Source organism: Arachis ipaensis, chromosome B7 (assembly GCF_059453495.1).
Source record: "Arachis ipaensis isolate K30076 ecotype BB chromosome B7, ASM5945349v1, whole genome shotgun sequence".
In the NCBI taxonomy this organism is placed as follows: Eukaryota; Viridiplantae; Streptophyta; class Magnoliopsida; order Fabales; family Fabaceae; genus Arachis; species Arachis ipaensis.
Window position 1 is genome coordinate 5,273,745 of NC_142442.1, and position 11,987 is coordinate 5,285,731.

Here is an 11,987-nt window from a genome sequence, read left to right on the forward strand (position 1 = left end):
GTCACAAAAAGTCACGTCGGTTTCAGAACATCACGTCGGTCCTCCAACAAGTCGGCTACGACCCCGAGTAGAATACTCGAACCCAAATCTTAAAAAATTGGGCTCGAGTAGGGGCACTGTTCATACCCTGACCCAATGATAAGGCCCAGGTCTAAATAAAAGGCCCAATTCTAAAGGATGAGCCCCGCATCTCACCTTCCATCCTCCCCGGAAGTCGGTTCCTACCCCGACTTACTCTAAAGAAGTCGGGGATGAGAGTTAGCTGCCAGATAAACACTCGTTTGAATGAGTAACTGCCCCTAGAATCTCTCTAACCACTTCTAGGAGCCATATCTTAACCTCCCTAAGATAAAGGGACGGTTAACACCCTAAAAAAGTGGCACTACTTCAACGGTGGTTATTGGTTCACCACTATAAGTACCCTGACATCCCTCAGGTATCTCGAAGTTCCAATACATTCTAAACCTGTTTAACCCCTTTGCTGACTTAGGCATCGGAGTGTCTTTGCAGGTACCACCCCCCATTTGTTCATACTCACAAGTCGGACGGAGGCCCCCAAGGTGCAGACCATCTCAAAGGCTTCCTTCCTCAGACGATTGGGCTAACCTAGCAAGTCCAGCCCACCATCTCTGGTTACCCATCGTAACAAAAGCTAACATAGGTAGGAAGATATCTGTTAAGAAAATGACTTTTTGCTTCGAACAACTTCTCAAGTTATACAAGACCAACCATAAAAAGATAAATGAAATCACAAGTACACAATAGCTAACAAAGTCTTGATCCAATGAAATTTAACGGAAAAAGGAATTCAAATAAGACAATTAAAGAAAATCGGAGACAAATTGTAGAGACCTTGCTAAATTCTATGGTAACTTGTGAAAAGATGATGCAATAGACCTACTTCTTGCAATTGAAAGAAAGGGAAGATTTTGCTAAACGCTGCTTCTCGACGGTGGTGGTGTTTACACGGCCGGTGATTGGGCTGTTGTCCATCTAAAAGAATGAAGTCTATCAGATATCAAAAACTCACAAGAAAATCTCTATACATGGCAAGGTACCAACTGCAAGCTACTAAAGCTATAAAGGAACAATAACTTGCATTTTTTACCTATAACTCTGATTTGGTGAGCCAAGGCAACTATCTTCCAAACAAAGAAATAAGATAGGAAATGGAAGGAATAAGAATTTAATTAGAATACAAAGAAGGCACTCACCATGAATGAAAGAAGCCCTATGAGTATGCTACATTCGTAAATTAGAAAGTTCAGTATAGACCATTAGAAAGCTGTGTAGAAAAGTAACCAACATCTACAATTATTCTCAGATACAGGTTACTTGTGTAAAAGCATATAACTACAATCCAAAAGTTAAATGAATAGATTAAAAAACAAATCACATAACGAAACATCATAACTAAAATCAATCTGACCTTGAAACAGACCACATAGCTAATTTAGTGACTGATTTTGTGTGTCCAGAGTATTTTTGTACAACTTTTAATATATTGCATATATGCCTAGCAAAAAGCACTTGACACATTATTCACTTTCTTACGGATATTGTATATTTTGTTGAAAATACCCCAAACAATTTAAACTAAGTATATTTATTCTCTAAATTCATTAATCCAAATCAGTATCACATTAATTAGTGTTTAATTTGTCTTAACTCTGGTTTAATCTGCAAGTATCAAGTGACATAACTGACATGCATTACATTATGATGAGTATATGATATTTTATTTATTATATGATGACATTATTTCACTTCTTGTTGTAACAATAGGGAAGGAAAGTAACTGCATACCCTGCAATGAAGCTTAATATGGTATTAGCAGGAGCAACATGGATTGAACCAAATCCCATAACACTTTGCATCACTGATGGAAACTTAATTACTGGTGCTTCATGGCTAAGTCACCCTCACTTCATTTCTCACCTCATGGCATTACTTGGTATTAGTGTTTCTTTCTAGTGTAGCAGTTTGCAACGGAATCTATAATAATAAAGTATGCTTGCATGTTAGCCAAATGAGCCTTAGCTCAAGGAGCAGCAAAACATAGAAATATTAAATCAAAATTAGTATCTCATAATATTAACTGATTTGTGCTATAGCAGATAAAAGAACTTACAATCACTGAACCAGCAATAAAATAACAACCAGCAACAATGAAATCAATGATCAGTGACAAGTAAAACAATAAAACAAATAAAACAATAAATTTCCCTAAACAATGAAAAACAAATAAAATAATAACAAGTTTACAACAACCAGCGACAATAAATCAATGATTATTGAACAGAAATTAGTCAAATTACCTAATTACATACCTGACTCAGAGGCTCGGGCTCCATATCTCACTTGAATCGGAGGCTGGGTGGCTCGATGGTCAGTGCTGTGCTGTGCTGTGTTGTGGGTGGCCAGAAACGCTGCTGGGAAGAAGGCTTCGGCGCGGCTAGGCTGTGCTGTGCTAGGTGGCTCGGTGGGAACTGGGAAGAAGGCTTCGGCACTGCTGGGTCCGTGCTCGCTGTCGCTGGGAAGAAGGCTTCGCTGGGTTGGCGCTGCTGGGTTGGTGCTCGCTGGGAAGAAGGCTTCGGCGGCGCTGCCAGGTGGTGGGAGGAAGGGCTTCGAGCTCGAGACTCCAGTGCAGAGAGCAAGAGTGTGAGACGGAGAGGAGAGAGCAGCTAGAGGCCTAGATCTAGGTTTATGTTTGGGGGTGGGGGTGGAGGGTTAGGTCACAATGAGAGTCACGTTTGGGGGGCGGGGGGGGGGGTTGGTTTTTTAGGGTTTTCAATATACCGATTTGGTTCGGTTCGGTTGGAGTTTTCATTATCAAAATCAAAAACCGAACCGAACCGCAATAAAAATAAAAATATTTTTTTGGTTTTTTTATTTTTGGTTTGTTCGGTTTTTTGTTTTTCGGTTCGGTTGATCAGTTTAGATCGGTCCGGATCGATTTTGAACATCCCTATATAAAATATCACCAACTAAATGTAATTAATCATCAAAATACTCGAAAACTTACAGCAAATATGTTGGCAATTAACATAATTATACTTCCATTAAAAGAGTAAATAGCCGTTTCTAACCATGAAAGATTCAGATACCGACAAAACTGACCATAAAAATTAAAACTAAAATTATACCCATACAAGATAAGTTTTGTTTGACAAAAATGACCAACAATTAATTTTTTATTAATAATTCCATAAATACTCTCTTCTTTCCTCTTCCTTCCTCATCTTCCTTTCATCAATCAAACTCAACCTGAATTTCTTCACATCTTCTACAGCAGTGCTTCTAAACAACCCAACATCAACAACATCAAACTCAACCTGAATTTCTTCACATCTTCCCATTTGGATGCAATCAATGCCAATCAACGGCTGAAATCTCACCAACGTTCTTCACTCCCTCAACGGACTCAACCTGGCACATAATCAACATCTCTTTTTGGTAATTACCAAGGTAACCTTCATCTATGTCGTAACCGGAAGCCCGGACGACGAAGTGAGCCGAGCCACGGATCCCAATGGGAGGGATCTGGCAGAACGACACGATGTCGATGGCAGATTTTGTGGAATCGATCATTAGAAACATGATCCCCTGTGGGCCTAAGTCAAGGGATTTCTTAGCCCAAGTGGCAGAGCTCTTTGGAACCTGGAGGATTGCAGCGGTGCCGGTGGCTGCGAAAGCATGGAGACAAGAGAGCGCGTCAGAGATTCTGCCGTGGCCGTGCTCCATGTTGATGGCGACGAAGTCGTAGTCTACAAGTCGGCGATTTCAGCGAGTGTTGGGGAAAAGGAGAAGAGGAAGAGGCCATAGAGTGTCGTCATTTTGGAGGCGTGACCTGAGATTTTTGGGAAGACAATGTGGCAGTTGTGTTCATAACAGAAAAAGCTGAGATGGCAGAGGAGACATCGCCGACGTAGGATTTGGGAATACACATAGTGTCGGGTCTGGTGGTGGTGAGGGTTTTGAGGGGTTTGAGTTTGAATGCAGAATATGAAGGGATGAGGATTGAATGGGTCTTTGGGTTAGTTTGGGAGAAGAGAGGAGAGGAATGCAGTGGTTGTTGGCAAGATGCAGATGTTTGGAAAAAGTGGGAATAGAGTAGATCTGGTGGAACAATAAATTTTCAGTGGAGTTAATAATGGTTATAGAAGGAAGATGAAGAAGGAAGAGAAAAGGAAGAGGGCATTTATGGAATTATCAATAAAAATTTAACTATTGGTTATTTTTGTCGTATAAAATTTATCTTATATGGGTATAACTTTAGTTTTAATTTTTCATGGTTAGTTTTGTCAGCATATGAATCTTTCATGGTCAGAAATGGCTATTTACTTTTCATTAAAAATAGTTGAATTGAATTGCAGTGCACAAGTTAAAGATAGAAAATATTGCCTTAATGTAACTGAGTCAAAAAAAGTAAAAAAAAAAAAAAAAAAAAAAACAGGTCCTTTTAATTTTTACTGTTGTAGGCTTCAATATAATCATTACCATACAAAGGAACTTTCTTGAAGGGATTTATGGCAACCAAAATAGGCCCTGCTTTTATCTGAACAAAAGCAAGATATGATTAACAAGGTTAAATTAAAACAATATTTTCCAGTTGTCTCACTGAGTCCAGCTAGATGGAACAGACATCACTGTGTACTATGGTAATTCTAGATCATATCTTACTTTCCCATTAGGAAGTGAAACAACAGACTCAATTCTAAAAGATGCTATTATCTTCACCAGCTCCCAATTCCCATTTGAAAGTTGAAGCCAACACTGAACCTTCTGAAACAATGAACTTCAGAAGTAAGGGAACGAAATAGAAAATTCTAAGCTATCCATGTCTTACTAATAATGAGAACAGAAAAACTCAATCTCTTGAACTCAATAATTACATAAGTTATCCAACTAAATAATTGCATCACAGTTATCATAAACTGATTTCAAAGCCTAGAAGCAGAGTGGAATTAAAAACATGAGGCATATAATAAATCAAAAGATCACCAATTGCAAATTTTTTAACAAGAACGGAATTTAAGAACAATGAAATTAATAAATCATTCACGAAATTAAAAACAGCAGCAGCATTCAGCAACAAACATTTAGCATTCATCACAAACATCATTCAGCAACAAGACCATATCTAAACTCAACAATCAGCATTCAGCAACAAACATTACAAAACATTAACCCATAATCACACTAAACCTCCAACCAACAACCAGTAACCAGCAATGACAAAATAACAACAAACATTAGTACATAAACATTCCAAAACAGTGATGACACTAAACCTGCACCCAACAACCAGTAATTACAAAACAGCAACATTATAAAACATTACAAAATATTACACAAAAATTTGAACAAAAATTCCAGAAATTAAAACGATCAAGAAGAACCAAGCATTCAAAAATTAAACAAAGCCATCTCTCATCAGTAAACGGAGCAAAATCAAAAGGAAGGAGCGGATCGAAGCAAAATTAAACAGACCCATCAGTAACCAGAAGCAAAATTAACCAGAGCCATCACTCATCACTCGTCGGTACCACTAACCATGGCAAAATTAAAAAGAATGAGCGAATGTGAAGCAAAGTTAAACAGACTAACAGAGCCATCAGTAACCAGAAACAAAATTAAACAGATCTATCACTAACCTTCGACGGAGACACGGATGGCAATCAACGAGACGACGACGATAGGCGAGGCGACGGCAAGCGGCAAACCAACGGCGAGCTGCTCCAAGCCACAAACAGAGAAGACAGGGAAGATGGGGATGACGAGCCGAGCTACCTGGGTTCCGGACAGGGGGAAGAGGAAGAAGTGGATGTGCCGAGAACCTAGGGACGGCGGCGGCAAGGATCCTAGGGCTAGGGTTCTCTTTGCTTTGCTTCAGAAGGGGCTAATGGGGGTGCACAGTGATTCTTGATTCGGGAAAGGGAATGTTTCAGGATTTGTTTCTTTTTCTTTTTTTCTTAAATCACAAAACGGCGTCGTTTTTATAGAACCGGCTGGTTACCGGTTCGATTCAACCGGCCGGCTAGCATTTTAGATTACCACAAATATCTGGCCTCCCTTGTGACTCCTTTTTTTTTTATAAATACTAGTGTATGTTTTATTATTATAAATACTTTATGAAATTATAATTAAAATTAAAGTCTCAGAATTTTTAATATTAAAATATTAAAAATAATTAATATTTATCTTAATAATTTGAGTTTGTTTTTGTATCCTCAATGGGATAATACATAAAATTATATAAAAAATTTTATTAAAAAATTAAATAAAATATATATAATAATTATTATTATAAATATTTTATAAAATTATAATTAAAATCAAACTTTCAAAATTTTTAATATTAAAATATTAAAAATAATTAGTAATTGTCTTAATCAATTTGAGTTTGTTGAGTGATAATCTCACTCATCCGCTTAAACAACTATTAGAAGTTAGAATTTCGCCTTATGTGTGTAGCAATTCATTGGCTAATGATAAACCCGTAATAAATGGAGCATCAATACATGGTTATACTGGGCAGGAGTACCCGAATACACGGATATTCGACCTATCCATACCCGATTGGGGAGGGTAATAACTTGACCTGAGTCAGGACAGATTTTGCTTAGGACATGGCATGGTCGGGTTTAGGATGTACCCGCCCCGAATAAATACATATAAACACTTTTTAGGAATTAGGATTTGACTCACATCTCAGATTCAGTGATTCACAACTTCACTCCATACTCTATAGCCATGCAAGAAAAATCCAGTCATCCTCATCCAAAGTCTTCTTCTTCTCGATTTTTTCACAAAAAATTTCATAGCTCCCGTCATTGTTGTTGCTAAGCCCATCGCCGCCTACCCTTTCACAGCTTCCATCTTCCTTCACAACTCATGTCATCATCGCTGCTTATCCCGTTACCATCGTTGTTGAGCCCGTCGCCGCCTTTCTCCTGCCAAGTCCCTTTTTTCTAGGTAAATTTCCCCATTTCTCTCATTGTGAGTCTGTTAAGTTCTTCTCTTCTTCTTCTTTCACAGACTCATCACTTAATCACCATCGTTATGAGTTCGGGCGTTGCCGTTGCAGTTTTATCTGAGCCTGCCACCGAATAAAATAAATTTTTTATTCAAGTTGGACCAGTTGAAAGTATAGCATGCATGAGATCATTTTTGCATATAATTTCTGAATTTTTTCATACAAATTTGATCTATGTGATTGAGTATTTTAGTATGGCGATCATTGTGGTTTCGTTGCGACACTAATGTGATAAAAGTTGCAGTAATTTCATAACTAATATATGAGACAGACCAAATTATTAAAGTAAACAGGGAAATAACATTCAGATGTGCACATAAAATTTATAAGATGTGATTATTTCAGGAAAAATATATATGTATAGCCCAAGTAGAAGATTGTTAGGAAATTATTATTTCTTAATATATTTATAGGCAATACATATATTAATTATAATTGCAAGTTAAGTAATTTCACATTAAATTACTTATATAACGGTGATTCCCATTTATTGTCATAAATGTTGAATTAAATAAGTCATTATTACTTTTGATTTAGATAAATGAGATTAAAATCATAGATATTATTTTATTTGAGTTTTAGGGTTTAATGAGTGTCACACTCAAATATAAATAATGACTTCAGGATTTTAGTATTCGACGCATCAAACTCATTTCCGTAGCTCTTTTCCCACAGTGGAATTGTGATTCAACCCTATCAAGGATATAGAAAGTTTTGGTTGACGAATATCAAAGAACCACAAAAGCCAAGCTTTCTGATCTCAATCATGCTCTCGAATGAAGGGATGCTCCTGCGCTCTCAGTTATATTTTTTAATGATTTAATATCGATGATCTAGAGATTGAGAAATCAAAAAATTTTCAGATAAAATAGAATTTTTATTCAATCAAATGATGATAAATAATTTTATTGAATTAAAGTATAATAATATGATCATTGGATGATAAAGAATGCTAAAAAAATAAATAAATAATATTTTAAGAGTATAAAAAATTAAATTGTCATTTTATTTTACTTTTTTAATTAATGACAATAAATATCTTGAATTAATTAAATTTTAATAAAAAATTATATACCTAAAATTATTTCATGTCTTAAAAAATCTTTTGAATATACAATGGTTCCATGAGAAGTTGACTATTGAGAATTGAATATAATATTTTTAAATTAATATTTTCAATAAAAAGATGTACTTAGTTCTATTCATCCTAAATAATTCTATATTCACTATTACTTATTTATCTAAATAATTCTAACATTAATAGAATATTATTTTTAGATGCAAAAAATTAAAATATATTTATTCTATTTCAAAAATCAATATTCATATTTAACTTAGGATTTCAACATATATAGCAAAAAATATTACATTTTTTAGTTAAAAAATAAAATATCTATAAATATATTTTTGTGCTTTAGCTTTAGATTTTTCAAAAAAATTTGGCAAGTTAATGGAATGAAATCATATTTCTATAACATATATAAGAATGTATACACATAAATAAAAAATGTTAGGTGTAATAAGAACAAATACATAAATTAAAGTAAAATTTAGAAAAATAAGAACTAATAAAATATTGAAGAAAAGAAATATAAATAGAAGAGAAATAAAATTATTAGACAGAAGAAAAATAATTTATTGTGTATTACTTGCTTGAATTGCTTGTGTTTGTACAACTGAGATGCCCTCATGCTGGTGTCGGTGGGTGTGAGGGCTGTTCTTGATGGGATGAACTGATGATGCGATTGCATGATGATGATGATTATTGAATGAGATAATCGGAGCTCCCTGGGTAGACGCAGTGATGTAGTTTCACTAGCTCTAGGCGAGGGTATGATGTATTGATATAGAATTTCTGAGGCAGAACAACTGGTGATGGTTTTGCTTATAATTCTGAGTTTGATTCGTGGAAGAGTCAGCGAGTTGGGAAATATGTGAAACATGAATTAGATTTAGCACTCCCTTATGACAGTTGCCTATTCATGGATTAGCGAGAACCTAGGATGAATATTTGGTGAAGAAGTTTAGGATGCTTAGTGAGATTTTATTGCAGTGCATTGTATCTATTTGGCACTTTTACCGTACTGGGAACCCATAGGCCCGGGGTTCTCATTCCGTATATATCTCTTATTTTTCATATACAGGTCCAGGTGCTCAGAAGTGAGTTGTGGGTCGTCTGAGAGACGGCAAAGATCTTTATTTCCTCTACTTTGTGTTTTGATTAGAATCTCTCCACCTTTGTTTTGAAAAGATTATATTATGTATTGAACTCTTTCGGAACTTGCCTATAGAGGCTCTTATGTTTCCTTTGGGAGAGATTAGGATATGCTGTTGTCATCTACTTTCATACTGTACCCTAGCCGGCCTAAACTTCGCGGGTCGCGACTAGTGGCTATTTACTTATGTTATATATATATCTATCTCTTAATCTCCTTTATGCCTTGTCCGTATATCGCGTTTGGCTTAGCAGTTTAACTTTTCGTTGTCGAAACGTGAGTGATACGCCTTCGCGATTTTATTTCTACTCTTTTCAGGCTTCTCGATTAATACTCTTTTCGAAATTACCTATATTTATATATTAAAAATCCACCTGAGAGTCGTACCACCGTAATATCATTGACTTATGACTCGAGCATAAGGATTTGAGTATTAGGGTGTTACATTTTACAACATAATTAAAGCATAATTCATACTTTTTTATTTTGTGATTAATCAATTTTTTTAAATTTTTTGGTTAAGTCTTCTGTATTATTTTATGATTGATAAATGTTCTCTACAAAACATAAATTTATAATGAATTATTACACTTATAATTAATTAAAAAATTAAAGAAAAATTATAAAAAAATCAAATGAAAGAAAAAATAGAATAAAAATTTATTTTGAAACTAAAAATTTGTCAATTATGCTAGAAATTCTAAAAATTTGTATCTTATTATATAATCAATTTTGTTACTCACTTCAACTTCAATTGCATCCAAAAAAGTATATAATGTCACGCTTATTTCAAAAAAAGATGAAACTCTTCAAATACACGGTATAATGTATAATTTAAGAATAATAAGATAAAAAATATCTAAAATTTTATAATAGTATTTGAAATTTTCAATGAAGATAATATAAAGAGTTTAAATCTACTAAATGAATTCAATAGTTATCTTTTGTACATCTTATTTAAATTTGAATTTTAAAATTTAATTTGTAACTTCTTTTTTCCTAATATAAATTACTTTTGACAAAAAATAGGAAAAAAATCTATTAGACTAAAAAAATATTCTATTAAAAGAATTATTATAAGGAGATTTATCATTAAAAAAGAAAATAATAAAAATATTAATAATAATAAAGAAAAAATGAAACTCTTATTAAAGAATATTAGAAAGAAATAATAAAGTTCCTATTAATAATAATGAATAAATGACCATTTGTACTCATGAAAAATGATAACACTGACATATGTACTCATGATATATCGAAACTGATCTTGTACCCACAAAAGGTGCCTTCCGTATGACAAAAGTACCCTATTTTGATTATGCACTTGCTTCATTATTATCCGAACCTACTTGGCACCCCCAACCCTCCAAAACCCTATCCCTCTTCAATTCCATTTTTAATTTCAACCACCCATCCCTATTCCATGGCGGCATCTTCCTCCTCCTCTGCCGCCACTGCCGCTCATCCGTCCTTTCGTACTTTCGTCTCATCCCCGCATTCTCCTTCTCAACTCTCCGTCTTTTCCAAACCTTCCTATTGCTTCCCCAACTTGTTATTGCATCTTGAATCTTCATAGCCACATAATTTTAGTTATCTTTGCCAGAAGAATCATTGGATTATATAAAATTGATGTCCAATTTTTACTTCAAAAAAACAAAAATTAAAATTACTTGTAAACCAAAAGATCAAAAAATAATGAATTCAATTCAACCATGGAAGTAAAACAACCTAACTTGAAACAATGTCGCAAATGTAACTGCACAAAAAGAATCAAGAATCGAGCACAAACTCATCGCCAGATCTAAATGAATGAGAAAATAGCTAGAGAAAGAGAAGTTGTCTGTGCAACTGAAGCTTCTCTTCTTCGATGTTCTGCAACAAGGAGAAGAAAGAAATCAAAGAATGAGAAAATGAAGTAACAACGGAATTGAATTGAAGGGCGAAGAATAGAAAAGTACCTTCTCGGTGTAGCTAATGATGAAAGCTTATCGAGGGAGACCGTCAGGTCTGATCTCAGGGATGAACGACTAGTTTGAAGCCATTTCGGAAAAAATCTCATACTCACGACGTGGGGTTTGCGATCTCCAAACAGCAGCGGCACCTGTGGTTCGACACCGGTTCAGAACGTGATTTTTGAGGGATTGAACCTAAATAAAAAAATGGCCTCTGATGGAGACATGGCATGGTGTTCTCCATCCCCCATAGGTGTTTTGTGATTGTTCGGAGCTTCTTACTTTTTGATGGAGAAGGGTTTGAAAAAGAGGGAGAGTTGGGAAGGAGAGCGCGAGGATGAAACGAAGGTGTGAAAGGACGGAAGAGCAGCCATGGCGGCAGAGGAAGAAGAAGCTGCTGCCATGGAATAGGGATGGATGGTTGAAATTAGAAATGGAATTGAAGAAGGATAGGGTTTTGGAGGTTTGGGAGTGCCACGTAGGTTCGGATAATAACGAAGCAAGTGCATAACTAAAGCAGGGTATTTTTGTCACATGAAGGGCAACTTTCGTGGGTACATATGTCAGCGTTATCATCATTCATGGGTACAAATGGTCATTTATTCTAATAATAATAATGCTAAGGAATGATATTGTTAGTTTAGGCTTCTAGCCTCCGCCTTTAGCCATCGTTTTTTTTTCTTTCTTTACTTTTTTATTTAAATTATCAAGTCATAAAAAAATAAAGAACAATTCAAGAAAACGAAAACAGTAAGATTAATAGTAACTATATAAATAAAA

General features: G+C 35.0%; 1 long non-coding RNA gene across 1 annotated transcript; it reads right to left on the reverse strand.

Annotated features, from left to right (window-relative positions):
- Positions 1 to 2,978: 2,978 nt before the first annotated feature.
- On the reverse strand, positions 2,979 to 5,940 carry LOC148550216 (uncharacterized). The gene is made up of 2 exons (XR_015892364.1): positions 4,345 to 5,940; positions 2,979 to 3,056 (listed from the first exon to the last, which is right to left on the reverse strand). It is a non-coding gene; the product is annotated as an uncharacterized LOC148550216 (long non-coding RNA).
- Positions 5,941 to 11,987: the final 6,047 nt, after the last annotated feature.